At 43.2% G+C, this 26,126-nt stretch overlaps 67 non-coding genes across 67 annotated transcripts; 34 read left to right on the top strand and 33 right to left on the bottom strand.

Moving 5' to 3' along the window:
- Positions 1–233: 233 nt before the first annotated feature.
- Positions 234–322, bottom strand: Trnay-gua. Its single transcript is given in 2 exon segments — positions 234–269; positions 286–322. It is a non-coding gene; the product is annotated as a tRNA-Tyr (tRNA).
- A 248-nt stretch (positions 323–570) lies between these two features.
- On the top strand, positions 571–642 carry Trnaq-cug. The gene has a single exon. It is a non-coding gene; the product is annotated as a tRNA-Gln (tRNA).
- Positions 643–1,000: 358 nt separating this feature from the next.
- On the bottom strand, positions 1,001–1,089 carry Trnay-gua. Its single transcript is given in 2 exon segments — positions 1,001–1,036; positions 1,053–1,089. It is a non-coding gene; the product is annotated as a tRNA-Tyr (tRNA).
- Positions 1,090–1,337: 248 nt separating this feature from the next.
- Trnaq-cug lies at positions 1,338–1,409 on the top strand. The gene has a single exon. It is a non-coding gene; the product is annotated as a tRNA-Gln (tRNA).
- Positions 1,410–1,767: 358 nt separating this feature from the next.
- Positions 1,768–1,856, bottom strand: Trnay-gua. The gene is given in 2 exon segments: positions 1,768–1,803; positions 1,820–1,856. It is a non-coding gene; the product is annotated as a tRNA-Tyr (tRNA).
- A 248-nt stretch (positions 1,857–2,104) lies between these two features.
- Positions 2,105–2,176, top strand: Trnaq-cug. The gene has a single exon. It is a non-coding gene; the product is annotated as a tRNA-Gln (tRNA).
- A 358-nt stretch (positions 2,177–2,534) lies between these two features.
- On the bottom strand, positions 2,535–2,623 carry Trnay-gua. The gene is given in 2 exon segments: positions 2,535–2,570; positions 2,587–2,623. It is a non-coding gene; the product is annotated as a tRNA-Tyr (tRNA).
- Positions 2,624–2,871: 248 nt separating this feature from the next.
- Positions 2,872–2,943, top strand: Trnaq-cug. Its single transcript has one exon. It is a non-coding gene; the product is annotated as a tRNA-Gln (tRNA).
- Positions 2,944–3,301: 358 nt separating this feature from the next.
- On the bottom strand, positions 3,302–3,390 carry Trnay-gua. The gene is given in 2 exon segments: positions 3,302–3,337; positions 3,354–3,390. It is a non-coding gene; the product is annotated as a tRNA-Tyr (tRNA).
- A 248-nt stretch (positions 3,391–3,638) lies between these two features.
- Trnaq-cug lies at positions 3,639–3,710 on the top strand. The gene has a single exon. It is a non-coding gene; the product is annotated as a tRNA-Gln (tRNA).
- A 358-nt stretch (positions 3,711–4,068) lies between these two features.
- Trnay-gua lies at positions 4,069–4,157 on the bottom strand. Its single transcript is given in 2 exon segments — positions 4,069–4,104; positions 4,121–4,157. It is a non-coding gene; the product is annotated as a tRNA-Tyr (tRNA).
- A 248-nt stretch (positions 4,158–4,405) lies between these two features.
- Positions 4,406–4,477, top strand: Trnaq-cug. The gene has a single exon. It is a non-coding gene; the product is annotated as a tRNA-Gln (tRNA).
- A 358-nt stretch (positions 4,478–4,835) lies between these two features.
- Positions 4,836–4,924, bottom strand: Trnay-gua. Its single transcript is given in 2 exon segments — positions 4,836–4,871; positions 4,888–4,924. It is a non-coding gene; the product is annotated as a tRNA-Tyr (tRNA).
- A 248-nt stretch (positions 4,925–5,172) lies between these two features.
- Positions 5,173–5,244, top strand: Trnaq-cug. Its single transcript has one exon. It is a non-coding gene; the product is annotated as a tRNA-Gln (tRNA).
- A 358-nt stretch (positions 5,245–5,602) lies between these two features.
- Positions 5,603–5,691, bottom strand: Trnay-gua. The gene is given in 2 exon segments: positions 5,603–5,638; positions 5,655–5,691. It is a non-coding gene; the product is annotated as a tRNA-Tyr (tRNA).
- Positions 5,692–5,939: 248 nt separating this feature from the next.
- Positions 5,940–6,011, top strand: Trnaq-cug. The gene has a single exon. It is a non-coding gene; the product is annotated as a tRNA-Gln (tRNA).
- Positions 6,012–6,369: 358 nt separating this feature from the next.
- Trnay-gua lies at positions 6,370–6,458 on the bottom strand. Its single transcript is given in 2 exon segments — positions 6,370–6,405; positions 6,422–6,458. It is a non-coding gene; the product is annotated as a tRNA-Tyr (tRNA).
- A 248-nt stretch (positions 6,459–6,706) lies between these two features.
- Trnaq-cug lies at positions 6,707–6,778 on the top strand. Its single transcript has one exon. It is a non-coding gene; the product is annotated as a tRNA-Gln (tRNA).
- Positions 6,779–7,136: 358 nt separating this feature from the next.
- On the bottom strand, positions 7,137–7,225 carry Trnay-gua. Its single transcript is given in 2 exon segments — positions 7,137–7,172; positions 7,189–7,225. It is a non-coding gene; the product is annotated as a tRNA-Tyr (tRNA).
- A 248-nt stretch (positions 7,226–7,473) lies between these two features.
- Trnaq-cug lies at positions 7,474–7,545 on the top strand. Its single transcript has one exon. It is a non-coding gene; the product is annotated as a tRNA-Gln (tRNA).
- A 358-nt stretch (positions 7,546–7,903) lies between these two features.
- Positions 7,904–7,992, bottom strand: Trnay-gua. Its single transcript is given in 2 exon segments — positions 7,904–7,939; positions 7,956–7,992. It is a non-coding gene; the product is annotated as a tRNA-Tyr (tRNA).
- Positions 7,993–8,240: 248 nt separating this feature from the next.
- Trnaq-cug lies at positions 8,241–8,312 on the top strand. Its single transcript has one exon. It is a non-coding gene; the product is annotated as a tRNA-Gln (tRNA).
- A 358-nt stretch (positions 8,313–8,670) lies between these two features.
- Positions 8,671–8,759, bottom strand: Trnay-gua. Its single transcript is given in 2 exon segments — positions 8,671–8,706; positions 8,723–8,759. It is a non-coding gene; the product is annotated as a tRNA-Tyr (tRNA).
- A 248-nt stretch (positions 8,760–9,007) lies between these two features.
- On the top strand, positions 9,008–9,079 carry Trnaq-cug. Its single transcript has one exon. It is a non-coding gene; the product is annotated as a tRNA-Gln (tRNA).
- Positions 9,080–9,437: 358 nt separating this feature from the next.
- Positions 9,438–9,526, bottom strand: Trnay-gua. Its single transcript is given in 2 exon segments — positions 9,438–9,473; positions 9,490–9,526. It is a non-coding gene; the product is annotated as a tRNA-Tyr (tRNA).
- Positions 9,527–9,774: 248 nt separating this feature from the next.
- On the top strand, positions 9,775–9,846 carry Trnaq-cug. The gene has a single exon. It is a non-coding gene; the product is annotated as a tRNA-Gln (tRNA).
- A 358-nt stretch (positions 9,847–10,204) lies between these two features.
- On the bottom strand, positions 10,205–10,293 carry Trnay-gua. The gene is given in 2 exon segments: positions 10,205–10,240; positions 10,257–10,293. It is a non-coding gene; the product is annotated as a tRNA-Tyr (tRNA).
- A 248-nt stretch (positions 10,294–10,541) lies between these two features.
- Trnaq-cug lies at positions 10,542–10,613 on the top strand. The gene has a single exon. It is a non-coding gene; the product is annotated as a tRNA-Gln (tRNA).
- Positions 10,614–10,971: 358 nt separating this feature from the next.
- Positions 10,972–11,060, bottom strand: Trnay-gua. The gene is given in 2 exon segments: positions 10,972–11,007; positions 11,024–11,060. It is a non-coding gene; the product is annotated as a tRNA-Tyr (tRNA).
- Positions 11,061–11,308: 248 nt separating this feature from the next.
- On the top strand, positions 11,309–11,380 carry Trnaq-cug. Its single transcript has one exon. It is a non-coding gene; the product is annotated as a tRNA-Gln (tRNA).
- Positions 11,381–11,738: 358 nt separating this feature from the next.
- Trnay-gua lies at positions 11,739–11,827 on the bottom strand. Its single transcript is given in 2 exon segments — positions 11,739–11,774; positions 11,791–11,827. It is a non-coding gene; the product is annotated as a tRNA-Tyr (tRNA).
- Positions 11,828–12,075: 248 nt separating this feature from the next.
- Positions 12,076–12,147, top strand: Trnaq-cug. The gene has a single exon. It is a non-coding gene; the product is annotated as a tRNA-Gln (tRNA).
- Positions 12,148–12,505: 358 nt separating this feature from the next.
- Positions 12,506–12,594, bottom strand: Trnay-gua. The gene is given in 2 exon segments: positions 12,506–12,541; positions 12,558–12,594. It is a non-coding gene; the product is annotated as a tRNA-Tyr (tRNA).
- A 248-nt stretch (positions 12,595–12,842) lies between these two features.
- On the top strand, positions 12,843–12,914 carry Trnaq-cug. Its single transcript has one exon. It is a non-coding gene; the product is annotated as a tRNA-Gln (tRNA).
- A 358-nt stretch (positions 12,915–13,272) lies between these two features.
- On the bottom strand, positions 13,273–13,361 carry Trnay-gua. The gene is given in 2 exon segments: positions 13,273–13,308; positions 13,325–13,361. It is a non-coding gene; the product is annotated as a tRNA-Tyr (tRNA).
- Positions 13,362–13,609: 248 nt separating this feature from the next.
- Positions 13,610–13,681, top strand: Trnaq-cug. The gene has a single exon. It is a non-coding gene; the product is annotated as a tRNA-Gln (tRNA).
- A 695-nt stretch (positions 13,682–14,376) lies between these two features.
- On the top strand, positions 14,377–14,448 carry Trnaq-cug. The gene has a single exon. It is a non-coding gene; the product is annotated as a tRNA-Gln (tRNA).
- A 358-nt stretch (positions 14,449–14,806) lies between these two features.
- Trnay-gua lies at positions 14,807–14,895 on the bottom strand. Its single transcript is given in 2 exon segments — positions 14,807–14,842; positions 14,859–14,895. It is a non-coding gene; the product is annotated as a tRNA-Tyr (tRNA).
- A 248-nt stretch (positions 14,896–15,143) lies between these two features.
- Positions 15,144–15,215, top strand: Trnaq-cug. Its single transcript has one exon. It is a non-coding gene; the product is annotated as a tRNA-Gln (tRNA).
- Positions 15,216–15,574: 359 nt separating this feature from the next.
- Trnay-gua lies at positions 15,575–15,663 on the bottom strand. The gene is given in 2 exon segments: positions 15,575–15,610; positions 15,627–15,663. It is a non-coding gene; the product is annotated as a tRNA-Tyr (tRNA).
- Positions 15,664–15,911: 248 nt separating this feature from the next.
- Trnaq-cug lies at positions 15,912–15,983 on the top strand. Its single transcript has one exon. It is a non-coding gene; the product is annotated as a tRNA-Gln (tRNA).
- A 358-nt stretch (positions 15,984–16,341) lies between these two features.
- On the bottom strand, positions 16,342–16,430 carry Trnay-gua. Its single transcript is given in 2 exon segments — positions 16,342–16,377; positions 16,394–16,430. It is a non-coding gene; the product is annotated as a tRNA-Tyr (tRNA).
- Positions 16,431–16,678: 248 nt separating this feature from the next.
- Positions 16,679–16,750, top strand: Trnaq-cug. The gene has a single exon. It is a non-coding gene; the product is annotated as a tRNA-Gln (tRNA).
- Positions 16,751–17,108: 358 nt separating this feature from the next.
- Positions 17,109–17,197, bottom strand: Trnay-gua. The gene is given in 2 exon segments: positions 17,109–17,144; positions 17,161–17,197. It is a non-coding gene; the product is annotated as a tRNA-Tyr (tRNA).
- Positions 17,198–17,445: 248 nt separating this feature from the next.
- Positions 17,446–17,517, top strand: Trnaq-cug. The gene has a single exon. It is a non-coding gene; the product is annotated as a tRNA-Gln (tRNA).
- A 358-nt stretch (positions 17,518–17,875) lies between these two features.
- On the bottom strand, positions 17,876–17,964 carry Trnay-gua. The gene is given in 2 exon segments: positions 17,876–17,911; positions 17,928–17,964. It is a non-coding gene; the product is annotated as a tRNA-Tyr (tRNA).
- Positions 17,965–18,212: 248 nt separating this feature from the next.
- Positions 18,213–18,284, top strand: Trnaq-cug. The gene has a single exon. It is a non-coding gene; the product is annotated as a tRNA-Gln (tRNA).
- A 358-nt stretch (positions 18,285–18,642) lies between these two features.
- On the bottom strand, positions 18,643–18,731 carry Trnay-gua. The gene is given in 2 exon segments: positions 18,643–18,678; positions 18,695–18,731. It is a non-coding gene; the product is annotated as a tRNA-Tyr (tRNA).
- Positions 18,732–18,979: 248 nt separating this feature from the next.
- Trnaq-cug lies at positions 18,980–19,051 on the top strand. The gene has a single exon. It is a non-coding gene; the product is annotated as a tRNA-Gln (tRNA).
- Positions 19,052–19,409: 358 nt separating this feature from the next.
- Trnay-gua lies at positions 19,410–19,498 on the bottom strand. The gene is given in 2 exon segments: positions 19,410–19,445; positions 19,462–19,498. It is a non-coding gene; the product is annotated as a tRNA-Tyr (tRNA).
- Positions 19,499–19,746: 248 nt separating this feature from the next.
- Positions 19,747–19,818, top strand: Trnaq-cug. Its single transcript has one exon. It is a non-coding gene; the product is annotated as a tRNA-Gln (tRNA).
- Positions 19,819–20,176: 358 nt separating this feature from the next.
- Positions 20,177–20,265, bottom strand: Trnay-gua. The gene is given in 2 exon segments: positions 20,177–20,212; positions 20,229–20,265. It is a non-coding gene; the product is annotated as a tRNA-Tyr (tRNA).
- Positions 20,266–20,513: 248 nt separating this feature from the next.
- Trnaq-cug lies at positions 20,514–20,585 on the top strand. Its single transcript has one exon. It is a non-coding gene; the product is annotated as a tRNA-Gln (tRNA).
- Positions 20,586–20,943: 358 nt separating this feature from the next.
- Trnay-gua lies at positions 20,944–21,032 on the bottom strand. Its single transcript is given in 2 exon segments — positions 20,944–20,979; positions 20,996–21,032. It is a non-coding gene; the product is annotated as a tRNA-Tyr (tRNA).
- Positions 21,033–21,280: 248 nt separating this feature from the next.
- Trnaq-cug lies at positions 21,281–21,352 on the top strand. The gene has a single exon. It is a non-coding gene; the product is annotated as a tRNA-Gln (tRNA).
- A 358-nt stretch (positions 21,353–21,710) lies between these two features.
- Positions 21,711–21,799, bottom strand: Trnay-gua. Its single transcript is given in 2 exon segments — positions 21,711–21,746; positions 21,763–21,799. It is a non-coding gene; the product is annotated as a tRNA-Tyr (tRNA).
- Positions 21,800–22,047: 248 nt separating this feature from the next.
- Trnaq-cug lies at positions 22,048–22,119 on the top strand. The gene has a single exon. It is a non-coding gene; the product is annotated as a tRNA-Gln (tRNA).
- A 358-nt stretch (positions 22,120–22,477) lies between these two features.
- Positions 22,478–22,566, bottom strand: Trnay-gua. Its single transcript is given in 2 exon segments — positions 22,478–22,513; positions 22,530–22,566. It is a non-coding gene; the product is annotated as a tRNA-Tyr (tRNA).
- Positions 22,567–22,814: 248 nt separating this feature from the next.
- Trnaq-cug lies at positions 22,815–22,886 on the top strand. The gene has a single exon. It is a non-coding gene; the product is annotated as a tRNA-Gln (tRNA).
- Positions 22,887–23,244: 358 nt separating this feature from the next.
- Positions 23,245–23,333, bottom strand: Trnay-gua. Its single transcript is given in 2 exon segments — positions 23,245–23,280; positions 23,297–23,333. It is a non-coding gene; the product is annotated as a tRNA-Tyr (tRNA).
- Positions 23,334–23,581: 248 nt separating this feature from the next.
- On the top strand, positions 23,582–23,653 carry Trnaq-cug. The gene has a single exon. It is a non-coding gene; the product is annotated as a tRNA-Gln (tRNA).
- A 358-nt stretch (positions 23,654–24,011) lies between these two features.
- Trnay-gua lies at positions 24,012–24,100 on the bottom strand. Its single transcript is given in 2 exon segments — positions 24,012–24,047; positions 24,064–24,100. It is a non-coding gene; the product is annotated as a tRNA-Tyr (tRNA).
- A 248-nt stretch (positions 24,101–24,348) lies between these two features.
- Trnaq-cug lies at positions 24,349–24,420 on the top strand. Its single transcript has one exon. It is a non-coding gene; the product is annotated as a tRNA-Gln (tRNA).
- A 358-nt stretch (positions 24,421–24,778) lies between these two features.
- Positions 24,779–24,867, bottom strand: Trnay-gua. Its single transcript is given in 2 exon segments — positions 24,779–24,814; positions 24,831–24,867. It is a non-coding gene; the product is annotated as a tRNA-Tyr (tRNA).
- A 248-nt stretch (positions 24,868–25,115) lies between these two features.
- On the top strand, positions 25,116–25,187 carry Trnaq-cug. Its single transcript has one exon. It is a non-coding gene; the product is annotated as a tRNA-Gln (tRNA).
- A 358-nt stretch (positions 25,188–25,545) lies between these two features.
- Trnay-gua lies at positions 25,546–25,634 on the bottom strand. Its single transcript is given in 2 exon segments — positions 25,546–25,581; positions 25,598–25,634. It is a non-coding gene; the product is annotated as a tRNA-Tyr (tRNA).
- A 248-nt stretch (positions 25,635–25,882) lies between these two features.
- Positions 25,883–25,954, top strand: Trnaq-cug. Its single transcript has one exon. It is a non-coding gene; the product is annotated as a tRNA-Gln (tRNA).
- The last annotated feature ends 172 nt before the right edge of the window (positions 25,955–26,126 follow it).

Here is a 26,126-nt window from a genome sequence, read left to right as displayed (position 1 = left end):
CGACTATGTGACATATATAGCACATTAAACGAGTAATGCCTGTAAGAGCAAGCAATTTTACTATAATTCGAAGAAATATCATTATCCTACGAAGGCTAAGAATCCCATGATTATCAACTAGCTACTAGAAGCTGAGCAAATGAATTTCCTTTAAAATAGGTTTAAAACATAGGGAGGTTCTGACCGAGTGGGCATGCTCTGGAGCCTCTTTGCTCCTGAGATTAGAAAAACAGTCCTCTGGGCCGGATTTGAACCAGCGACCTATGGATAACTGTGAATCTTCCACTACAGTCCACCGCTCTACCAACTGAGCTACCAGAGGCCCTGCATACTTTCTTATTCGTACTGATTGCTTTACGTCCGTCCCTGTCTTTCGTTTCCACACACTGCTACTCAGCGCTGCCATATAGACGCACAGGAAATGCAGTCATCGGCTGCAAGTGCAAACATTGCCCAGATTAAGTTTTATAATGCTCGATCGTGTCAATTATGTTAAAAAATGCAAGTAGGAAGTGTCTGAAGTACGTCAGAACACTGCTAAGTGTATTTACGAGTCCCATTCTCCTGTCTGGTTCCATGGTGTAACGGTTAGCACTCTGGACTCTGAATCCAGCGATCCGAGTTCGAATCTCGGTGGAACCTTCGTTTAGTCTAAATTTTCTGTAATAAGCGTTTCTCGCCGAGGAAGTAACAGCGATAGGCTCAGGGGTGTAGTTTCTACGTTTGTATTAAAAACGAGATGTCTATGAAACGGCTGAATATTGGTGCGACTATGTGACATATATAGCACATTAAACGAGTAATGCCTGTAAGAGCAAGCAATTTTACTATAATTCGAAGAAATATCATTATCCTACGAAGGCTAAGAATCCCATGATTATCAACTACCTACTAGAAGCTGAGCAAATGAATTTCCTTTAAAATAGGTTTAAAACATAGGGAGGTTCTGACCGAGTGGGCATGCTCTGGAGCCTCTTTGCTCCTGAGATTAGAAAAACAGTCCTCTGGGCCGGATTTGAACCAGCGACCTATGGATAACTGTGAATCTTCCACTACAGTCCACCGCTCTACCAACTGAGCTACCAGAGGCCCTGCATACTTTCTTATTCGTACTGATTGCTTTACGTCCGTCCCTGTCTTTCGTTTCCACACACTGCTACTCAGCGCTGCCATATAGACGCACAGGAAATGCAGTCATCGGCTGCAAGTGCAAACATTGCCCAGATTAAGTTTTATAATGCTCGATCGTGTCAATTATGTTAAAAAATGCAAGTAGGAAGTGTCTGAAGTACGTCAGAACACTGCTAAGTGTATTTACGAGTCCCATTCTCCTGTCTGGTTCCATGGTGTAACGGTTAGCACTCTGGACTCTGAATCCAGCGATCCGAGTTCGAATCTCGGTGGAACCTTCGTTTAGTCTAAATTTTCTGTAATAAGCGTTTCTCGCCGAGGAAGTAACAGCGATAGGCTCAGGGGTGTAGTTTCTACGTTTGTATTAAAAACGAGATGTCTATGAAACGGCTGAATATTGGTGCGACTATGTGACCTATATAGCACATTAAACGAGTAATGCCTGTAAGAGCAAGCAATTTTACTATAATTCGAAGAAATATCATTATCCTACGAAGGCTAAGAATCCCATGATTATCAACTAGCTACTAGAAGCTGAGCAAATGAATTTCCTTTAAAATAGGTTTAAAACATAGGGAGGTTCTGACCGAGTGGGCATGCTCTGGAGCCTCTTTGCTCCTGAGATTAGAAAAACAGTCCTCTGGGCCGGATTTGAACCAGCGACCTATGGATAACTGTGAATCTTCCACTACAGTCCACCGCTCTACCAACTGAGCTACCAGAGGCCCTGCATACTTTCTTATTCGTACTGATTGCTTTACGTCCGTCCCTGTCTTTCGTTTCCACACACTGCTACTCAGCGCTGCCATATAGACGCACAGGAAATGCAGTCATCGGCTGCAAGTGCAAACATTGCCCAGATTAAGTTTTATAATGCTCGATCGTGTCAATTATGTTAAAAAATGCAAGTAGGAAGTGTCTGAAGTACGTCAGAACACTGCTAAGTGTATTTACGAGTCCCATTCTCCTGTCTGGTTCCATGGTGTAACGGTTAGCACTCTGGACTCTGAATCCAGCGATCCGAGTTCGAATCTCGGTGGAACCTTCGTTTAGTCTAAATTTTCTGTAATAAGCGTTTCTCGCCGAGGAAGTAACAGCGATAGGCTCAGGGGTGTAGTTTCTACGTTTGTATTAAAAACGAGATGTCTATGAAACGGCTGAATATTGGTGCGACTATGTGACATATATAGCACATTAAACGAGTAATGCCTGTAAGAGCAAGCAATTTTACTATAATTCGAAGAAATATCATTATCCTACGAAGGCTAAGAATCCCATGATTATCAACTACCTACTAGAAGCTGAGCAAATGAATTTCCTTTAAAATAGGTTTAAAACATAGGGAGGTTCTGACCGAGTGGGCATGCTCTGGAGCCTCTTTGCTCCTGAGATTAGAAAAACAGTCCTCTGGGCCGGATTTGAACCAGCGACCTATGGATAACTGTGAATCTTCCACTACAGTCCACCGCTCTACCAACTGAGCTACCAGAGGCCCTGCATACTTTCTTATTCGTACTGATTGCTTTACGTCCGTCCCTGTCTTTCGTTTCCACACACTGCTACTCAGCGCTGCCATATAGACGCACAGGAAATGCAGTCATCGGCTGCAAGTGCAAACATTGCCCAGATTAAGTTTTATAATGCTCGATCGTGTCAATTATGTTAAAAAATGCAAGTAGGAAGTGTCTGAAGTACGTCAGAACACTGCTAAGTGTATTTACGAGTCCCATTCTCCTGTCTGGTTCCATGGTGTAACGGTTAGCACTCTGGACTCTGAATCCAGCGATCCGAGTTCGAATCTCGGTGGAACCTTCGTTTAGTCTAAATTTTCTGTAATAAGCGTTTCTCGCCGAGGAAGTAACAGCGATAGGCTCAGGGGTGTAGTTTCTACGTTTGTATTAAAAACGAGATGTCTATGAAACGGCTGAATATTGGTGCGACTATGTGACCTATATAGCACATTAAACGAGTAATGCCTGTAAGAGCAAGCAATTTTACTATAATTCGAAGAAATATCATTATCCTACGAAGGCTAAGAATCCCATGATTATCAACTAGCTACTAGAAGCTGAGCAAATGAATTTCCTTTAAAATAGGTTTAAAACATAGGGAGGTTCTGACCGAGTGGGCATGCTCTGGAGCCTCTTTGCTCCTGAGATTAGAAAAACAGTCCTCTGGGCCGGATTTGAACCAGCGACCTATGGATAACTGTGAATCTTCCACTACAGTCCACCGCTCTACCAACTGAGCTACCAGAGGCCCTGCATACTTTCTTATTCGTACTGATTGCTTTACGTCCGTCCCTGTCTTTCGTTTCCACACACTGCTACTCAGCGCTGCCATATAGACGCACAGGAAATGCAGTCATCGGCTGCAAGTGCAAACATTGCCCAGATTAAGTTTTATAATGCTCGATCGTGTCAATTATGTTAAAAAATGCAAGTAGGAAGTGTCTGAAGTACGTCAGAACACTGCTAAGTGTATTTACGAGTCCCATTCTCCTGTCTGGTTCCATGGTGTAACGGTTAGCACTCTGGACTCTGAATCCAGCGATCCGAGTTCGAATCTCGGTGGAACCTTCGTTTAGTCTAAATTTTCTGTAATAAGCGTTTCTCGCCGAGGAAGTAACAGCGATAGGCTCAGGGGTGTAGTTTCTACGTTTGTATTAAAAACGAGATGTCTATGAAACGGCTGAATATTGGTGCGACTATGTGACATATATAGCACATTAAACGAGTAATGCCTGTAAGAGCAAGCAATTTTACTATAATTCGAAGAAATATCATTATCCTACGAAGGCTAAGAATCCCATGATTATCAACTACCTACTAGAAGCTGAGCAAATGAATTTCCTTTAAAATAGGTTTAAAACATAGGGAGGTTCTGACCGAGTGGGCATGCTCTGGAGCCTCTTTGCTCCTGAGATTAGAAAAACAGTCCTCTGGGCCGGATTTGAACCAGCGACCTATGGATAACTGTGAATCTTCCACTACAGTCCACCGCTCTACCAACTGAGCTACCAGAGGCCCTGCATACTTTCTTATTCGTACTGATTGCTTTACGTCCGTCCCTGTCTTTCGTTTCCACACACTGCTACTCAGCGCTGCCATATAGACGCACAGGAAATGCAGTCATCGGCTGCAAGTGCAAACATTGCCCAGATTAAGTTTTATAATGCTCGATCGTGTCAATTATGTTAAAAAATGCAAGTAGGAAGTGTCTGAAGTACGTCAGAACACTGCTAAGTGTATTTACGAGTCCCATTCTCCTGTCTGGTTCCATGGTGTAACGGTTAGCACTCTGGACTCTGAATCCAGCGATCCGAGTTCGAATCTCGGTGGAACCTTCGTTTAGTCTAAATTTTCTGTAATAAGCGTTTCTCGCCGAGGAAGTAACAGCGATAGGCTCAGGGGTGTAGTTTCTACGTTTGTATTAAAAACGAGATGTCTATGAAACGGCTGAATATTGGTGCGACTATGTGACCTATATAGCACATTAAACGAGTAATGCCTGTAAGAGCAAGCAATTTTACTATAATTCGAAGAAATATCATTATCCTACGAAGGCTAAGAATCCCATGATTATCAACTAGCTACTAGAAGCTGAGCAAATGAATTTCCTTTAAAATAGGTTTAAAACATAGGGAGGTTCTGACCGAGTGGGCATGCTCTGGAGCCTCTTTGCTCCTGAGATTAGAAAAACAGTCCTCTGGGCCGGATTTGAACCAGCGACCTATGGATAACTGTGAATCTTCCACTACAGTCCACCGCTCTACCAACTGAGCTACCAGAGGCCCTGCATACTTTCTTATTCGTACTGATTGCTTTACGTCCGTCCCTGTCTTTCGTTTCCACACACTGCTACTCAGCGCTGCCATATAGACGCACAGGAAATGCAGTCATCGGCTGCAAGTGCAAACATTGCCCAGATTAAGTTTTATAATGCTCGATCGTGTCAATTATGTTAAAAAATGCAAGTAGGAAGTGTCTGAAGTACGTCAGAACACTGCTAAGTGTATTTACGAGTCCCATTCTCCTGTCTGGTTCCATGGTGTAACGGTTAGCACTCTGGACTCTGAATCCAGCGATCCGAGTTCGAATCTCGGTGGAACCTTCGTTTAGTCTAAATTTTCTGTAATAAGCGTTTCTCGCCGAGGAAGTAACAGCGATAGGCTCAGGGGTGTAGTTTCTACGTTTGTATTAAAAACGAGATGTCTATGAAACGGCTGAATATTGGTGCGACTATGTGACATATATAGCACATTAAACGAGTAATGCCTGTAAGAGCAAGCAATTTTACTATAATTCGAAGAAATATCATTATCCTACGAAGGCTAAGAATCCCATGATTATCAACTACCTACTAGAAGCTGAGCAAATGAATTTCCTTTAAAATAGGTTTAAAACATAGGGAGGTTCTGACCGAGTGGGCATGCTCTGGAGCCTCTTTGCTCCTGAGATTAGAAAAACAGTCCTCTGGGCCGGATTTGAACCAGCGACCTATGGATAACTGTGAATCTTCCACTACAGTCCACCGCTCTACCAACTGAGCTACCAGAGGCCCTGCATACTTTCTTATTCGTACTGATTGCTTTACGTCCGTCCCTGTCTTTCGTTTCCACACACTGCTACTCAGCGCTGCCATATAGACGCACAGGAAATGCAGTCATCGGCTGCAAGTGCAAACATTGCCCAGATTAAGTTTTATAATGCTCGATCGTGTCAATTATGTTAAAAAATGCAAGTAGGAAGTGTCTGAAGTACGTCAGAACACTGCTAAGTGTATTTACGAGTCCCATTCTCCTGTCTGGTTCCATGGTGTAACGGTTAGCACTCTGGACTCTGAATCCAGCGATCCGAGTTCGAATCTCGGTGGAACCTTCGTTTAGTCTAAATTTTCTGTAATAAGCGTTTCTCGCCGAGGAAGTAACAGCGATAGGCTCAGGGGTGTAGTTTCTACGTTTGTATTAAAAACGAGATGTCTATGAAACGGCTGAATATTGGTGCGACTATGTGACCTATATAGCACATTAAACGAGTAATGCCTGTAAGAGCAAGCAATTTTACTATAATTCGAAGAAATATCATTATCCTACGAAGGCTAAGAATCCCATGATTATCAACTAGCTACTAGAAGCTGAGCAAATGAATTTCCTTTAAAATAGGTTTAAAACATAGGGAGGTTCTGACCGAGTGGGCATGCTCTGGAGCCTCTTTGCTCCTGAGATTAGAAAAACAGTCCTCTGGGCCGGATTTGAACCAGCGACCTATGGATAACTGTGAATCTTCCACTACAGTCCACCGCTCTACCAACTGAGCTACCAGAGGCCCTGCATACTTTCTTATTCGTACTGATTGCTTTACGTCCGTCCCTGTCTTTCGTTTCCACACACTGCTACTCAGCGCTGCCATATAGACGCACAGGAAATGCAGTCATCGGCTGCAAGTGCAAACATTGCCCAGATTAAGTTTTATAATGCTCGATCGTGTCAATTATGTTAAAAAATGCAAGTAGGAAGTGTCTGAAGTACGTCAGAACACTGCTAAGTGTATTTACGAGTCCCATTCTCCTGTCTGGTTCCATGGTGTAACGGTTAGCACTCTGGACTCTGAATCCAGCGATCCGAGTTCGAATCTCGGTGGAACCTTCGTTTAGTCTAAATTTTCTGTAATAAGCGTTTCTCGCCGAGGAAGTAACAGCGATAGGCTCAGGGGTGTAGTTTCTACGTTTGTATTAAAAACGAGATGTCTATGAAACGGCTGAATATTGGTGCGACTATGTGACCTATATAGCACATTAAACGAGTAATGCCTGTAAGAGCAAGCAATTTTACTATAATTCGAAGAAATATCATTATCCTACGAAGGCTAAGAATCCCATGATTATCAACTAGCTACTAGAAGCTGAGCAAATGAATTTCCTTTAAAATAGGTTTAAAACATAGGGAGGTTCTGACCGAGTGGGCATGCTCTGGAGCCTCTTTGCTCCTGAGATTAGAAAAACAGTCCTCTGGGCCGGATTTGAACCAGGGACCTATGGATAACTGTGAATCTTCCACTACAGTCCACCGCTCTACCAACTGAGCTACCAGAGGCCCTGCATACTTTCTTATTCGTACTGATTGCTTTACGTCCGTCCCTGTCTTTCGTTTCCACACACTGCTACTCAGCGCTGCCATATAGACGCACAGGAAATGCAGTCATCGGCTGCAAGTGCAAACATTGCCCAGATTAAGTTTTATAATGCTCGATCGTGTCAATTATGTTAAAAAATGCAAGTAGGAAGTGTCTGAAGTACGTCAGAACACTGCTAAGTGTATTTACGAGTCCCATTCTCCTGTCTGGTTCCATGGTGTAACGGTTAGCACTCTGGACTCTGAATCCAGCGATCCGAGTTCGAATCTCGGTGGAACCTTCGTTTAGTCTAAATTTTCTGTAATAAGCGTTTCTCGCCGAGGAAGTAACAGCGATAGGCTCAGGGGTGTAGTTTCTACGTTTGTATTAAAAACGAGATGTCTATGAAACGGCTGAATATTGGTGCGACTATGTGACATATATAGCACATTAAACGAGTAATGCCTGTAAGAGCAAGCAATTTTACTATAATTCGAAGAAATATCATTATCCTACGAAGGCTAAGAATCCCATGATTATCAACTACCTACTAGAAGCTGAGCAAATGAATTTCCTTTAAAATAGGTTTAAAACATAGGGAGGTTCTGACCGAGTGGGCATGCTCTGGAGCCTCTTTGCTCCTGAGATTAGAAAAACAGTCCTCTGGGCCGGATTTGAACCAGCGACCTATGGATAACTGTGAATCTTCCACTACAGTCCACCGCTCTACCAACTGAGCTACCAGAGGCCCTGCATACTTTCTTATTCGTACTGATTGCTTTACGTCCGTCCCTGTCTTTCGTTTCCACACACTGCTACTCAGCGCTGCCATATAGACGCACAGGAAATGCAGTCATCGGCTGCAAGTGCAAACATTGCCCAGATTAAGTTTTATAATGCTCGATCGTGTCAATTATGTTAAAAAATGCAAGTAGGAAGTGTCTGAAGTACGTCAGAACACTGCTAAGTGTATTTACGAGTCCCATTCTCCTGTCTGGTTCCATGGTGTAACGGTTAGCACTCTGGACTCTGAATCCAGCGATCCGAGTTCGAATCTCGGTGGAACCTTCGTTTAGTCTAAATTTTCTGTAATAAGCGTTTCTCGCCGAGGAAGTAACAGCGATAGGCTCAGGGGTGTAGTTTCTACGTTTGTATTAAAAACGAGATGTCTATGAAACGGCTGAATATTGGTGCGACTATGTGACCTATATAGCACATTAAACGAGTAATGCCTGTAAGAGCAAGCAATTTTACTATAATTCGAAGAAATATCATTATCCTACGAAGGCTAAGAATCCCATGATTATCAACTAGCTACTAGAAGCTGAGCAAATGAATTTCCTTTAAAATAGGTTTAAAACATAGGGAGGTTCTGACCGAGTGGGCATGCTCTGGAGCCTCTTTGCTCCTGAGATTAGAAAAACAGTCCTCTGGGCCGGATTTGAACCAGCGACCTATGGATAACTGTGAATCTTCCACTACAGTCCACCGCTCTACCAACTGAGCTACCAGAGGCCCTGCATACTTTCTTATTCGTACTGATTGCTTTACGTCCGTCCCTGTCTTTCGTTTCCACACACTGCTACTCAGCGCTGCCATATAGACGCACAGGAAATGCAGTCATCGGCTGCAAGTGCAAACATTGCCCAGATTAAGTTTTATAATGCTCGATCGTGTCAATTATGTTAAAAAATGCAAGTAGGAAGTGTCTGAAGTACGTCAGAACACTGCTAAGTGTATTTACGAGTCCCATTCTCCTGTCTGGTTCCATGGTGTAACGGTTAGCACTCTGGACTCTGAATCCAGCGATCCGAGTTCGAATCTCGGTGGAACCTTCGTTTAGTCTAAATTTTCTGTAATAAGCGTTTCTCGCCGAGGAAGTAACAGCGATAGGCTCAGGGGTGTAGTTTCTACGTTTGTATTAAAAACGAGATGTCTATGAAACGGCTGAATATTGGTGCGACTATGTGACATATATAGCACATTAAACGAGTAATGCCTGTAAGAGCAAGCAATTTTACTATAATTCGAAGAAATATCATTATCCTACGAAGGCTAAGAATCCCATGATTATCAACTAGCTACTAGAAGCTGAGCAAATGAATTTCCTTTAAAATAGGTTTAAAACATAGGGAGGTTCTGACCGAGTGGGCATGCTCTGGAGCCTCTTTGCTCCTGAGATTAGAAAAACAGTCCTCTGGGCCGGATTTGAACCAGCGACCTATGGATAACTGTGAATCTTCCACTACAGTCCACCGCTCTACCAACTGAGCTACCAGAGGCCCTGCATACTTTCTTATTCGTACTGATTGCTTTACGTCCGTCCCTGTCTTTCGTTTCCACACACTGCTACTCAGCGCTGCCATATAGACGCACAGGAAATGCAGTCATCGGCTGCAAGTGCAAACATTGCCCAGATTAAGTTTTATAATGCTCGATCGTGTCAATTATGTTAAAAAATGCAAGTAGGAAGTGTCTGAAGTACGTCAGAACACTGCTAAGTGTATTTACGAGTCCCATTCTCCTGTCTGGTTCCATGGTGTAACGGTTAGCACTCTGGACTCTGAATCCAGCGATCCGAGTTCGAATCTCGGTGGAACCTTCGTTTAGTCTAAATTTTCTGTAATAAGCGTTTCTCGCCGAGGAAGTAACAGCGATAGGCTCAGGGGTGTAGTTTCTACGTTTGTATTAAAAACGAGATGTCTATGAAACGGCTGAATATTGGTGCGACTATGTGACCTATATAGCACATTAAACGAGTAATGCCTGTAAGAGCAAGCAATTTTACTATAATTCGAAGAAATATCATTATCCTACGAAGGCTAAGAATCCCATGATTATCAACTAGCTACTAGAAGCTGAGCAAATGAATTTCCTTTAAAATAGGTTTAAAACATAGGGAGGTTCTGACCGAGTGGGCATGCTCTGGAGCCTCTTTGCTCCTGAGATTAGAAAAACAGTCCTCTGGGCCGGATTTGAACCAGCGACCTATGGATAACTGTGAATCTTCCACTACAGTCCACCGCTCTACCAACTGAGCTACCAGAGGCCCTGCATACTTTCTTATTCGTACTGATTGCTTTACGTCCGTCCCTGTCTTTCGTTTCCACACACTGCTACTCAGCGCTGCCATATAGACGCACAGGAAATGCAGTCATCGGCTGCAAGTGCAAACATTGCCCAGATTAAGTTTTATAATGCTCGATCGTGTCAATTATGTTAAAAAATGCAAGTAGGAAGTGTCTGAAGTACGTCAGAACACTGCTAAGTGTATTTACGAGTCCCATTCTCCTGTCTGGTTCCATGGTGTAACGGTTAGCACTCTGGACTCTGAATCCAGCAATCCGAGTTCGAATCTCGGTGGAACCTTCGTTTAGTCTAAATTTTCTGTAATAAGCGTTTCTCGCCGAGGAAGTAACAGCGATAGGCTCAGGGGTGTAGTTTCTACGTTTGTATTAAAAACGAGATGTCTATGAAACGGCTGAATATTGGTGCGACTATGTGACATATATAGCACATTAAACGAGTAATGCCTGTAAGAGCAAGCAATTTTACTATAATTCGAAGAAATATCATTATCCTACGAAGGCTAAGAATCCCATGATTATCAACTACCTACTAGAAGCTGAGCAAATGAATTTCCTTTAAAATAGGTTTAAAACATAGGGAGGTTCTGACCGAGTGGGCATGCTCTGGAGCCTCTTTGCTCCTGAGATTAGAAAAACAGTCCTCTGGGCCGGATTTGAACCAGCGACCTATGGATAACTGTGAATCTTCCACTACAGTCCACCGCTCTACCAACTGAGCTACCAGAGGCCCTGCATACTTTCTTATTCGTACTGATTGCTTTACGTCCGTCCCTGTCTTTCGTTTCCACACACTGCTACTCAGCGCTGCCATATAGACGCACAGGAAATGCAGTCATCGGCTGCAAGTGCAAACATTGCCCAGATTAAGTTTTATAATGCTCGATCGTGTCAATTATGTTAAAAAATGCAAGTAGGAAGTGTCTGAAGTACGTCAGAACACTGCTAAGTGTATTTACGAGTCCCATTCTCCTGTCTGGTTCCATGGTGTAACGGTTAGCACTCTGGACTCTGAATCCAGCGATCCGAGTTCGAATCTCGGTGGAACCTTCGTTTAGTCTAAATTTTCTGTAATAAGCGTTTCTCGCCGAGGAAGTAACAGCGATAGGCTCAGGGGTGTAGTTTCTACGTTTGTATTAAAAACGAGATGTCTATGAAACGGCTGAATATTGGTGCGACTATGTGACCTATATAGCACATTAAACGAGTAATGCCTGTAAGAGCAAGCAATTTTACTATAATTCGAAGAAATATCATTATCCTACGAAGGCTAAGAATCCCATGATTATCAACTAGCTACTAGAAGCTGAGCAAATGAATTTCCTTTAAAATAGGTTTAAAACATAGGGAGGTTCTGACCGAGTGGGCATGCTCTGGAGCCTCTTTGCTCCTGAGATTAGAAAAACAGTCCTCTGGGCCGGATTTGAACCAGCGACCTATGGATAACTGTGAATCTTCCACTACAGTCCACCGCTCTACCAACTGAGCTACCAGAGGCCCTGCATACTTTCTTATTCGTACTGATTGCTTTACGTCCGTCCCTGTCTTTCGTTTCCACACACTGCTACTCAGCGCTGCCATATAGACGCACAGGAAATGCAGTCATCGGCTGCAAGTGCAAACATTGCCCAGATTAAGTTTTATAATGCTCGATCGTGTCAATTATGTTAAAAAATGCAAGTAGGAAGTGTCTGAAGTACGTCAGAACACTGCTAAGTGTATTTACGAGTCCCATTCTCCTGTCTGGTTCCATGGTGTAACGGTTAGCACTCTGGACTCTGAATCCAGCGATCCGAGTTCGAATCTCGGTGGAACCTTCGTTTAGTCTAAATTTTCTGTAATAAGCGTTTCTCGCCGAGGAAGTAACAGCGATAGGCTCAGGGGTGTAGTTTCTACGTTTGTATTAAAAACGAGATGTCTATGAAACGGCTGAATATTGGTGCGACTATGTGACATATATAGCACATTAAACGAGTAATGCCTGTAAGAGCAAGCAATTTTACTATAATTCGAAGAAATATCATTATCCTACGAAGGCTAAGAATCCCATGATTATCAACTACCTACTAGAAGCTGAGCAAATGAATTTCCTTTAAAATAGGTTTAAAACATAGGGAGGTTCTGACCGAGTGGGCATGCTCTGGAGCCTCTTTGCTCCTGAGATTAGAAAAACAGTCCTCTGGGCCGGATTTGAACCAGCGACCTATGGATAACTGTGAATCTTCCACTACAGTCCACCGCTCTACCAACTGAGCTACCAGAGGCCCTGCATACTTTCTTATTCGTACTGATTGCTTTACGTCCGTCCCTGTCTTTCGTTTCCACACACTGCTACTCAGCGCTGCCATATAGACGCACAGGAAATGCAGTCATCGGCTGCAAGTGCAAACATTGCCCAGATTAAGTTTTATAATGCTCGATCGTGTCAATTATGTTAAAAAATGCAAGTAGGAAGTGTCTGAAGTACGTCAGAACACTGCTAAGTGTATTTACGAGTCCCATTCTCCTGTCTGGTTCCATGGTGTAACGGTTAGCACTCTGGACTCTGAATCCAGCGATCCGAGTTCGAATCTCGGTGGAACCTTCGTTTAGTCTAAATTTTCTGTAATAAGCGTTTCTCGCCGAGGAAGTAACAGCGATAGGCTCAGGGGTGTAGTTTCTACGTTTGTATTAAAAACGAGATGTCTATGAAACGGCTGAATATTGGTGCGACTATGTGACCTATATAGCACATTAAACGAGTAATGCCTGTAAGAGCAAGCAATTTTACTATAATTCGAAGAAATATCATTATCCTACGAAGGCTAAGAATCCCATGATTATCAACTAGCTACTAGAAGCTGAGCAAATGAATTTCCTTTAAAATAGGTTTAAAACATAGGGAGGTTCTGACCGAGTGGGCATGCTCTGGAGCCTCTTTGCTCCTGAGATTAGAAAAACAGTCCTCTGGGCCGGATTTGAACCAGCGACCTATGGATAACTGTGAATCTTCCACTACAGTCCACCGCTCTACCAACTGAGCTACCAGAGGCCCTGCATACTTTCTTATTCGTACTGATTGCTTTACGTCCGTCCCTGTCTTTCGTTTCCACACACTGCTACTCAGCGCTGCCATATAGACGCACAGGAAATGCAGTCATCGGCTGCAAGTGCAAACATTGCCCAGATTAAGTTTTATAATGCTCGATCGTGTCAATTATGTTAAAAAATGCAAGTAGGAAGTGTCTGAAGTACGTCAGAACACTGCTAAGTGTATTTACGAGTCCCATTCTCCTGTCTGGTTCCATGGTGTAACGGTTAGCACTCTGGACTCTGAATCCAGCGATCCGAGTTCGAATCTCGGTGGAACCTTCGTTTAGTCTAAATTTTCTGTAATAAGCGTTTCTCGCCGAGGAAGTAACAGCGATAGGCTCAGACGTTTGTATAAAAAACGAGATGTCTATGAAACGGCTGAATATTGGTGCGGACTATGTGACATATATAGCACATTAAACGAGTAATGCCTGTAAGAGCAAGCAATTTTTACTATAATTCGAAGAAATATCATTATCCTAACGAAGGCTAAGAATCCCATGATTATCAACTACCTACTAGAAGCTGAGGCAAATGAATTTCCTTTAAAATAGGTTTAAAACATAGGGAGGTTCTGACCGAGTGGGCATGCTCTGGAGCCTCTTTGCCTCCTGAGATTAGAAAAACAGTCCTCTGGGCCGGAATTTGAACCAGCGACCCTATGGATAACTGTGAATCTTCCACTACAGTCCACCGCTCTACCAACTGAGGCTACCCAGAGGGAGGCCCTGCATACTTTCTTATTCGTACTGATTGCTTTACGTCCGTCCCTGTCTTTCGTTTCCACACACTGCTACTCAGCGCTGCCATATAGACGCACAGGAAATGCAGTCATCGGCTGCAAGTGCAAACATTGCCCAGATTAAGTTTTATAATGCTCGATCGTGTCAATTATGTTAAAAAATGCAAGTAGGAAGTGTCTGAAGTACGTCAGAACACTGCTAAGTGTATTTACGAGTCCCATTCTCCTGTCTGGTTCCATGGTGTAACGGTTAGCACTCTGGACTCTGAATCCAGCGATCCGAGTTCGAATCTCGGTGGAACCTTCGTTTAGTCTAAATTTTCTGTAATAAGCGTTTCTCGCCGAGGAAGTAACAGCGATAGGCTCAGGGGTGTAGTTTCTACGTTTGTATTAAAAACGAGATGTCTATGAAACGGCTGAATATTGGTGCGACTATGTGACCTATATAGCACATTAAACGAGTAATGCCTGTAAGAGCAAGCAATTTTACTATAATTCGAAGAAATATCATTATCCTACGAAGGCTAAGAATCCCATGATTATCAACTAGCTACTAGAAGCTGAGCAAATGAATTTCCTTTAAAATAGGTTTAAAACATAGGGAGGTTCTGACCGAGTGGGCATGCTCTGGAGCCTCTTTGCTCCTGAGATTAGAAAAACAGTCCTCTGGGCCGGATTTGAACCAGCGACCTATGGATAACTGTGAATCTTCCACTACAGTCCACCGCTCTACCAACTGAGCTACCAGAGGCCCTGCATACTTTCTTATTCGTACTGATTGCTTTACGTCCGTCCCTGTCTTTCGTTTCCACACACTGCTACTCAGCGCTGCCATATAGACGCACAGGAAATGCAGTCATCGGCTGCAAGTGCAAACATTGCCCAGATTAAGTTTTATAATGCTCGATCGTGTCAATTATGTTAAAAAATGCAAGTAGGAAGTGTCTGAAGTACGTCAGAACACGGCTAAGTGTATTTACGAGTCCCATTCTCCTGTCTGGTTCCATGGTGTAACGGTTAGCACTCTGGACTCTGAATCCAGCGATCCGAGTTCGAATCTCGGTGGAACCTTCGTTTAGTCTAAATTTTCTGTAATAAGCGTTTCTCGCCGAGGAAGTAACAGCGATAGGCTCAGGGGTGTAGTTTCTACGTTTGTATTAAAAACGAGATGTCTATGAAACGGCTGAATATTGGTGCGACTATGTGACATATATAGCACATTAAACGAGTAATGCCTGTAAGAGCAAGCAATTTTACTATAATTCGAAGAAATATCATTATCCTACGAAGGCTAAGAATCCCATGATTATCAACTAGCTACTAGAAGCTGAGCAAATGAATTTCCTTTAAAATAGGTTTAAAACATAGGGAGGTTCTGACCGAGTGGGCATGCTCTGGAGCCTCTTTGCTCCTGAGATTAGAAAAACAGTCCCTCTGGGCCGGATTTGAACCAGCGACCTATGGATAACTGTGAATCTTCCACTACAGTCCACCGCTCTACCAACTGAGCTACCAGAGGCCCTGCATACTTTCTTATTCGTACTGATTGCTTTACGTCCGTCCCTGTCTTTCGTTTCCACACACTGCTACTCAGCGCTGCCATATAGACGCACAGGAAATGCAGTCATCGGCTGCAAGTGCAAACATTGCCCAGATTAAGTTTTATAATGCTCGATCGTGTCAATTATGTTAAAAAATGCAAGTAGGAAGTGTCTGAAGTACGTCAGAACACTGCTAAGTGTATTTACGAGTCCCATTCTCCTGTCTGGTTCCATGGTGTAACGGTTAGCACTCTGGACTCTGAATCCAGCGATCCGAGTTCGAATCTCGGTGGAACCTTCGTTTAGTCTAAATTTTCTGTAATAAGCGTTTCTCGCCGAGGAAGTAACAGCGATAGGCTCAGGGGTGTAGTTTCTACGTTTGTATTAAAAACGAGATGTCTATGAAACGGCTGAATATTGGTGCGACTATGTGACCTATATAGCACATTAAACGAGTAATGCCTGTAAGAGCAAGCAATTTTACTATAATTCGAAGAAATATCATTATCCTACGAAGGCTAAGAATCCCATGATTATCAACTAGCTACTAGAAGCTGAGCAAATGAATTTCCTTTAAAATAGGTTTAAAACATAGGGAGGTTCTGACCGAGTGGGCATGCTCTGGAGCCTCTTTGCTCCTGAGATTAGAAAAACAGTCCTCTGGGCCGGATTTGAACCAGCGACCTATGGATAACTGTGAATCTTCCACTACAGTCCACCGCTCTACCAACTGAGCTACCAGAGGCCCTGCATACTTTCTTATTCGTACTGATTGCTTTACGTCCGTCCCTGTCTTTCGTTTCCACACACTGCTACTCAGCGCTGCCATATAGACGCACAGGAAATGCAGTCATCGGCTGCAAGTGCAAACATTGCCCAGATTAAGTTTTATAATGCTCGATCGTGTCAATTATGTTAAAAAATGCAAGTAGGAAGTGTCTGAAGTACGTCAGAACACTGCTAAGTGTATTTACGAGTCCCATTCTCCTGTCTGGTTCCATGGTGTAACGGTTAGCACTCTGGACTCTGAATCCAGCGATCCGAGTTCGAATCTCGGTGGAACCTTCGTTTAGTCTAAATTTTCTGTAATAAGCGTTTCTCGCCGAGGAAGTAACAGCGATAGGCTCAGGGGTGTAGTTTCTACGTTTGTATTAAAAACGAGATGTCTATGAAACGGCTGAATATTGGTGCGACTATGTGACATATATAGCACATTAAACGAGTAATGCCTGTAAGAGCAAGCAATTTTACTATAATTCGAAGAAATATCATTATCCTACGAAGGCTAAGAATCCCATGATTATCAACTACCTACTAGAAGCTGAGCAAATGAATTTCCTTTAAAATAGGTTTAAAACATAGGGAGGTTCTGACCGAGTGGGCATGCTCTGGAGCCTCTTTGCTCCTGAGATTAGAAAAACAGTCCTCTGGGCCGGATTTGAACCAGCGACCTATGGATAACTGTGAATCTTCCACTACAGTCCACCGCTCTACCAACTGAGCTACCAGAGGCCCTGCATACTTTCTTATTCGTACTGATTGCTTTACGTCCGTCCCTGTCTTTCGTTTCCACACACTGCTACTCAGCGCTGCCATATAGACGCACAGGAAATGCAGTCATCGGCTGCAAGTGCAAACATTGCCCAGATTAAGTTTTATAATGCTCGATCGTGTCAATTATGTTAAAAAATGCAAGTAGGAAGTGTCTGAAGTACGTCAGAACACTGCTAAGTGTATTTACGAGTCCCATTCTCCTGTCTGGTTCCATGGTGTAACGGTTAGCACTCTGGACTCTGAATCCAGCGATCCGAGTTCGAATCTCGGTGGAACCTTCGTTTAGTCTAAATTTTCTGTAATAAGCGTTTCTCGCCGAGGAAGTAACAGCGATAGGCTCAGGGGTGTAGTTTCTACGTTTGTATTAAAAACGAGATGTCTATGAAACGGCTGAATATTGGTGCGACTATGTGACCTATATAGCACATTAAACGAGTAATGCCTGTAAGAGCAAGCAATTTTACTATAATTCGAAGAAATATCATTATCCTACGAAGGCTAAGAATCCCATGATTATCAACTAGCTACTAGAAGCTGAGCAAATGAATTTCCTTTAAAATAGGTTTAAAACATAGGGAGGTTCTGACCGAGTGGGCATGCTCTGGAGCCTCTTTGCTCCTGAGATTAGAAAAACAGTCCTCTGGGCCGGATTTGAACCAGCGACCTATGGATAACTGTGAATCTTCCACTACAGTCCACCGCTCTACCAACTGAGCTACCAGAGGCCCTGCATACTTTCTTATTCGTACTGATTGCTTTACGTCCGTCCCTGTCTTTCGTTTCCACACACTGCTACTCAGCGCTGCCATATAGACGCACAGGAAATGCAGTCATCGGCTGCAAGTGCAAACATTGCCCAGATTAAGTTTTATAATGCTCGATCGTGTCAATTATGTTAAAAAATGCAAGTAGGAAGTGTCTGAAGTACGTCAGAACACTGCTAAGTGTATTTACGAGTCCCATTCTCCTGTCTGGTTCCATGGTGTAACGGTTAGCACTCTGGACTCTGAATCCAGCGATCCGAGTTCGAATCTCGGTGGAACCTTCGTTTAGTCTAAATTTTCTGTAATAAGCGTTTCTCGCCGAGGAAGTAACAGCGATAGGCTCAGGGGTGTAGTTTCTACGTTTGTATTAAAAACGAGATGTCTATGAAACGGCTGAATATTGGTGCGACTATGTGACCTATATAGCACATTAAACGAGTAATGCCTGTAAGAGCAAGCAATTTTACTATAATTCGAAGAAATATCATTATCCTACGAAGGCTAAGAATCCCATGATTATCAACTAGCTACTAGAAGCTGAGCAAATGAATTTCCTTTAAAATAGGTTTAAAACATAGGGAGGTTCTGACCGAGTGGGCATGCTCTGGAGCCTCTTTGCTCCTGAGATTAGAAAAACAGTCCTCTGGGCCGGATTTGAACCAGCGACCTATGGATAACTGTGAATCTTCCACTACAGTCCACCGCTCTACCAACTGAGCTACCAGAGGCCCTGCATACTTTCTTATTCGTACTGATTGCTTTACGTCCGTCCCTGTCTTTCGTTTCCACACACTGCTACTCAGCGCTGCCATATAGACGCACAGGAAATGCAGTCATCGGCTGCAAGTGCAAACATTGCCCAGATTAAGTTTTATAATGCTCGATCGTGTCAATTATGTTAAAAAATGCAAGTAGGAAGTGTCTGAAGTACGTCAGAACACTGCTAAGTGTATTTACGAGTCCCATTCTCCTGTCTGGTTCCATGGTGTAACGGTTAGCACTCTGGACTCTGAATCCAGCGATCCGAGTTCGAATCTCGGTGGAACCTTCGTTTAGTCTAAATTTTCTGTAATAAGCGTTTCTCGCCGAGGAAGTAACAGCGATAGGCTCAGGGGTGTAGTTTCTACGTTTGTATTAAAAACGAGATGTCTATGAAACGGCTGAATATTGGTGCGACTATGTGACATATATAGCACATTAAACGAGTAATGCCTGTAAGAGCAAGCAATTTTACTATAATTCGAAGAAATATCATTATCCTACGAAGGCTAAGAATCCCATGATTATCAACTACCTACTAGAAGCTGAGCAAATGAATTTCCTTTAAAATAGGTTTAAAACATAGGGAGGTTCTGACCGAGTGGGCATGCTCTGGAGCCTCTTTGCTCCTGAGATTAGAAAAACAGTCCTCTGGGCCGGATTTGAACCAGCGACCTATGGATAACTGTGAATCTTCCACTACAGTCCACCGCTCTACCAACTGAGCTACCAGAGGCCCTGCATACTTTCTTATTCGTACTGATTGCTTTACGTCCGTCCCTGTCTTTCGTTTCCACACACTGCTACTCAGCGCTGCCATATAGACGCACAGGAAATGCAGTCATCGGCTGCAAGTGCAAACATTGCCCAGATTAAGTTTTATAATGCTCGATCGTGTCAATTATGTTAAAAAATGCAAGTAGGAAGTGTCTGAAGTACGTCAGAACACTGCTAAGTGTATTTACGAGTCCCATTCTCCTGTCTGGTTCCATGGTGTAACGGTTAGCACTCTGGACTCTGAATCCAGCGATCCGAGTTCGAATCTCGGTGGAACCTTCGTTTAGTCTAAATTTTCTGTAATAAGCGTTTCTCGCCGAGGAAGTAACAGCGATAGGCTCAGGGGTGTAGTTTCTACGTTTGTATTAAAAACGAGATGTCTATGAAACGGCTGAATATTGGTGCGACTATGTGACCTATATAGCACATTAAACGAGTAATGCCTGTAAGAGCAAGCAATTTTACTATAATTCGAAGAAATATCATTATCCTACGAAGGCTAAGAATCCCATGATTATCAACTAGCTACTAGAAGCTGAGCAAATGAATTTCCTTTAAAATAGGTTTAAAACATAGGGAGGTTCTGACCGAGTGGGCATGCTCTGGAGCCTCTTTGCTCCTGAGATTAGAAAAACAGTCCTCTGGGCCGGATTTGAACCAGCGACCTATGGATAACTGTGAATCTTCCACTACAGTCCACCGCTCTACCAACTGAGCTACCAGAGGCCCTGCATACTTTCTTATTCGTACTGATTGCTTTACGTCCGTCCCTGTCTTTCGTTTCCACACACTGCTACTCAGCGCTGCCATATAGACGCACAGGAAATGCAGTCATCGGCTGCAAGTGCAAACATTGCCCAGATTAAGTTTTATAATGCTCGATCGTGTCAATTATGTTAAAAAATGCAAGTAGGAAGTGTCTGAAGTACGTCAGAACACTGCTAAGTGTATTTACGAGTCCCATTCTCCTGTCTGGTTCCATGGTGTAACGGTTAGCACTCTGGACTCTGAATCCAGCGATCCGAGTTCGAATCTCGGTGGAACCTTCGTTTAGTCTAAATTTTCTGTAATAAGCGTTTCTCGCCGAGGAAGTAACAGCGATAGGCTCAGGGGTGTAGTTTCTACGTTTGTATTAAAAACGAGATGTCTATGAAACGGCTGAATATTGGTGCGACTATGTGACCTATATAGCACATTAAACGAGTAATGCCTGTAAGAGCAAGCAATTTTACTATAATTCGAAGAAATATCATTATCCTACGAAGGCTAAGAATCCCATGATTATCAACTAGCTACTAGAAGCTGAGCAAATGAATTTCCTTTAAAATAGGTTTAAAACATAGGGAGGTTCTGACCGAGTGGGCATGCTCTGGAGCCTCTTTGCTCCTGAGATTAGAAAAACAGTCCTCTGGGCCGGATTTGAACCAGCGACCTATGGATAACTGTGAATCTTCCACTACAGTCCACCGCTCTACCAACTGAGCTACCAGAGGCCCTGCATACTTTCTTATTCGTACTGATTGCTTTACGTCCGTCCCTGTCTTTCGTTTCCACACACTGCTACTCAGCGCTGCCATATAGACGCACAGGAAATGCAGTCATCGGCTGCAAGTGCAAACATTGCCCAGATTAAGTTTTATAATGCTCGATCGTGTCAATTATGTTAAAAAATGCAAGTAGGAAGTGTCTGAAGTACGTCAGAACACTGCTAAGTGTATTTACGAGTCCCATTCTCCTGTCTGGTTCCATGGTGTAACGGTTAGCACTCTGGACTCTGAATCCAGCGATCCGAGTTCGAATCTCGGTGGAACCTTCGTTTAGTCTAAATTTTCTGTAATAAGCGTTTCTCGCCGAGGAAGTAACAGCGATAGGCTCAGGGGTGTAGTTTCTACGTTTGTATTAAAAACGAGATGTCTATGAAACGGCTGAATATTGGTGCGACTATGTGACATATATAGCACATTAAACGAGTAATGCCTGTAAGAGCAAGCAATTTTACTATAATTCGAAGAAATATCATTATCCTGCGAAGGCTAAGAATCCCATGATTATCAACTACCTACTAGAAGCTGAGCAAATGAATTTCCTTTAAAATAGGTTTAAAACATAGGGAGGTTCTGACCGAGTGGGCATGCTCTGGAGCCTCTTTGCTCCTGAGATTAGAAAAACAGTCCTCTGGGCCGGATTTGAACCAGCGACCTATGGATAACTGTGAATCTTCCACTACAGTCCACCGCTCTACCAACTGAGCCACCAGAGGCCCTGCATACTTTCTTATTCGTACTGATTGCTTTACGTCCGTCCCTGTCTTTCGTTTCCACACACTGCTACTCAGCGCTGCCATATAGACGCACAGGAAATGCAGTCATCGGCTGCAAGTGCAAACATTGCCCAGATTAAGTTTTATAATGCTCGATCGTGTCAATTATGTTAAAAAATGCAAGTAGGAAGTGTCTGAAGTACGTCAGAACACTGCTAAGTGTATTTACGAGTCCCATTCTCCTGTCTGGTTCCATGGTGTAACGGTTAGCACTCTGGACTCTGAATCCAGCGATCCGAGTTCGAATCTCGGTGGAACCTTCGTTTAGTCTAAATTTTCTGTAATAAGCGTTTCTCGCCGAGGAAGTAACAGCGATAGGCTCAGGGGTGTAGTTTCTACGTTTGTATTAAAAACGAGATGTCTATGAAACGGCTGAATATTGGTGCGACTATGTGACCTATATAGCACATTAAACGAGTAATGCCTGTAAGAGCAAGCAATTTTACTATAATTCGAAGAAATATCATTATCCTACGAAGGCTAAGAATCCCATGATTATCAACTAGCTACTAGAAGCTGAGCAAATGAATTTCCTTTAAAATAGGTTTAAAACATAGGGAGGTTCTGACCGAGTGGGCATGCTCTGGAGCCTCTTTGCTCCTGAGATTAGAAAAACAGTCCTCTGGGCCGGATTTGAACCAGCGACCTATGGATAACTGTGAATCTTCCACTACAGTCCACCGCTCTACCAACTGAGCTACCAGAGGCCCTGCATACTTTCTTATTCGTACTGATTGCTTTACGTCCGTCCCTGTCTTTCGTTTCCACACACTGCTACTCAGCGCTGCCATATAGACGCACAGGAAATGCAGTCATCGGCTGCAAGTGCAAACATTGCCCAGATTAAGTTTTATAATGCTCGATCGTGTCAATTATGTTAAAAAATGCAAGTAGGAAGTGTCTGAAGTACGTCAGAACACTGCTAAGTGTATTTACGAGTCCCATTCTCCTGTCTGGTTCCATGGTGTAACGGTTAGCACTCTGGACTCTGAATCCAGCGATCCGAGTTCGAATCTCGGTGGAACCTTCGTTTAGTCTAAATTTTCTGTAATAAGCGTTTCTCGCCGAGGAAGTAACAGCGATAGGCTCAGGGGTGTAGTTTCTACGTTTGTATTAAAAACGAGATGTCTATGAAACGGCTGAATATTGGTGCGACTATGTGACATATATAGCACATTAAACGAGTAATGCCTGTAAGAGCAAGCAATTTTACTATAATTCGAAGAAATATCATTATCCTACGAAGGCTAAGAATCCCATGATTATCAACTACCTACTAGAAGCTGAGCAAATGAATTTCCTTTAAAATAGGTTTAAAACATAGGGAGGTTCTGACCGAGTGGGCATGCTCTGGAGCCTCTTTGCTCCTGAGATTAGAAAAACAGTCCTCTGGGCCGGATTTGAACCAGCGACCTATGGATAACTGTGAATCTTCCACTACAGTCCACCGCTCTACCAACTGAGCTACCAGAGGCCCTGCATACTTTCTTATTCGTACTGATTGCTTTACGTCCGTCCCTGTCTTTCGTTTCCACACACTGCTACTCAGCGCTGCCATATAGACGCACAGGAAATGCAGTCATCGGCTGCAAGTGCAAACATTGCCCAGATTAAGTTTTATAATGCTCGATCGTGTCAATTATGTTAAAAAATGCAAGTAGGAAGTGTCTGAAGTACGTCAGAACACTGCTAAGTGTATTTACGAGTCCCATTCTCCTGTCTGGTTCCATGGTGTAACGGTTAGCACTCTGGACTCTGAATCCAGCGATCCGAGTTCGAATCTCGGTGGAACCTTCGTTTAGTCTAAATTTTCTGTAATAAGCGTTTCTCGCCGAGGAAGTAACAGCGATAGGCTCAGGGGTGTAGTTTCTACGTTTGTATTAAAAACGAGATGTCTATGAAACGGCTGAATATTGGTGCGACTATGTGACCTATATAGCACATTAAACGAGTAATGCCTGTAAGAGCAAGCAATTTTACTATAATTCGAAGAAATATCATTATCCTACGAAGGCTAAGAATCCCATGATTATCAACTAGCTACTAGAAGCTGAGCAAATGAATTTCCTTTAAAATAGGTTTAAAACATAGGGAGGTTCTGACCGAGTGGGCATGCTCTGGAGCCTCTTTGCTCCTGAGATTAGAAAAACAGTCCTCTGGGCCGGATTTGAACCAGCGACCTATGGATAACTGTGAATCTTCCACTACAGTCCACCGCTCTACCAACTGAGCTACCAGAGGCCCTGCATACTTTCTTATTCGTACTGATTGCTTTACGTCCGTCCCTGTCTTTCGTTTCCACACACTGCTACTCAGCGCTGCCATATAGACGCACAGGAAATGCAGTCATCGGCTGCAAGTGCAAACATTGCCCAGATTAAGTTTTATAATGCTCGATCGTGTCAATTATGTTAAAAAATGCAAGTAGGAAGTGTCTGAAGTACGTCAGAACACTGCTAAGTGTATTTACGAGTCCCATTCTCCTGTCTGGTTCCATGGTGTAACGGTTAGCACTCTGGACTCTGAATCCAGCGATCCGAGTTCGAATCTCGGTGGAACCTTCGTTTAGTCTAAATTTTCTGTAATAAGCGTTTCTCGCCGAGGAAGTAACAGCGATAGGCTCAGGGGTGTAGTTTCTACGTTTGTATTAAAAACGAGATGTCTATGAAACGGCTGAATATTGGTGCGACTATGTGACATATATAGCACATTAAACGAGTAATGCCTGTAAGAGCAAGCAATTTTACTATAATTCGAAGAAATATCATTATCCTACGAAGGCTAAGAATCCCATGATTATCAACTACCTACTAGAAGCTGAGCAAATGAATTTCCTTTAAAATAGGTTTAAAACATAGGGAGGTTCTGACCGAGTGGGCATGCTCTGGAGCCTCTTTGCTCCTGAGATTAGAAAAACAGTCCTCTGGGCCGGATTTGAACCAGCGACCTATGGATAACTGTGAATCTTCCACTACAGTCCACCGCTCTACCAACTGAGCTACCAGAGGCCCTGCATACTTTCTTATTCGTACTGATTGCTTTACGTCCGTCCCTGTCTTTCGTTTCCACACACTGCTACTCAGCGCTGCCATATAGACGCACAGGAAATGCAGTCATCGGCTGCAAGTGCAAACATTGCCCAGATTAAGTTTTATAATGCTCGATCGTGTCAATTATGTTAAAAAATGCAAGTAGGAAGTGTCTGAAGTACGTCAGAACACTGCTAAGTGTATTTACGAGTCCCATTCTCCTGTCTGGTTCCATGGTGTAACGGTTAGCACTCTGGACTCTGAATCCAGCGATCCGAGTTCGAATCTCGGTGGAACCTTCGTTTAGTCTAAATTTTCTGTAATAAGCGTTTCTCGCCGAGGAAGTAACAGCGATAGGCTCAGGGGTGTAGTTTCTACGTTTGTATTAAAAACGAGATGTCTATGAAACGGCTGAATATTGGTGCGACTATGTGACCTATATAGCACATTAAACGAGTAATGCCTGTAAGAGCAAGCAATTTTACTATAATTCGAAGAAATATCATTATCCTACGAAGGCTAAGAATCCCATGATTATCAACTAGCTACTAGAAGCTGAGCAAATGAATTTCCTTTAAAATAGGTTTAAAACATAGGGAGGTTCTGACCGAGTGGGCATGCTCTGGAGCCTCTTTGCTCCTGAGATTAGAAAAACAGTCCTCTGGGCCGGATTTGAACCAGCGACCTATGGATAACTGTGAATCTTCCACTACAGTCCACCGCTCTACCAACTGAGCTACCAGAGGCCCTGCATACTTTCTTATTCGTACTGATTGCTTTACGTCCGTCCCTGTCTTTCGTTTCCACACACTGCTACTCAGCGCTGCCATATAGACGCACAGGAAATGCAGTCATCGGCTGCAAGTGCAAACATTGCCCAGATTAAGTTTTATAATGCTCGATCGTGTCAATTATGTTAAAAAATGCAAGTAGGAAGTGTCTGAAGTACGTCAGAACACTGCTAAGTGTATTTACGAGTCCCATTCTCCTGTCTGGTTCCATGGTGTAACGGTTAGCACTCTGGACTCTGAATCCAGCGATCCGAGTTCGAATCTCGGTGGAACCTTCGTTTAGTCTAAATTTTCTGTAATAAGCGTTTCTCGCCGAGGAAGTAACAGCGATAGGCTCAGGGGTGTAGTTTCTACGTTTGTATTAAAAACGAGATGTCTATGAAACGGCTGAATATTGGTGCGACTATGTGACATATATAGCACATTAAACGAGTAATGCCTGTAAGA

This window comes from Schistocerca piceifrons, unplaced genomic scaffold (genome assembly GCF_021461385.2).
Source record: "Schistocerca piceifrons isolate TAMUIC-IGC-003096 unplaced genomic scaffold, iqSchPice1.1 HiC_scaffold_621, whole genome shotgun sequence".
Lineage (NCBI taxonomy): Eukaryota > Metazoa > Arthropoda > Insecta > Orthoptera > Acrididae > Schistocerca > Schistocerca piceifrons.
Note: the sequence above shows the minus strand (reverse complement) of the source record. Positions and strands in the feature narration are given on the sequence as shown.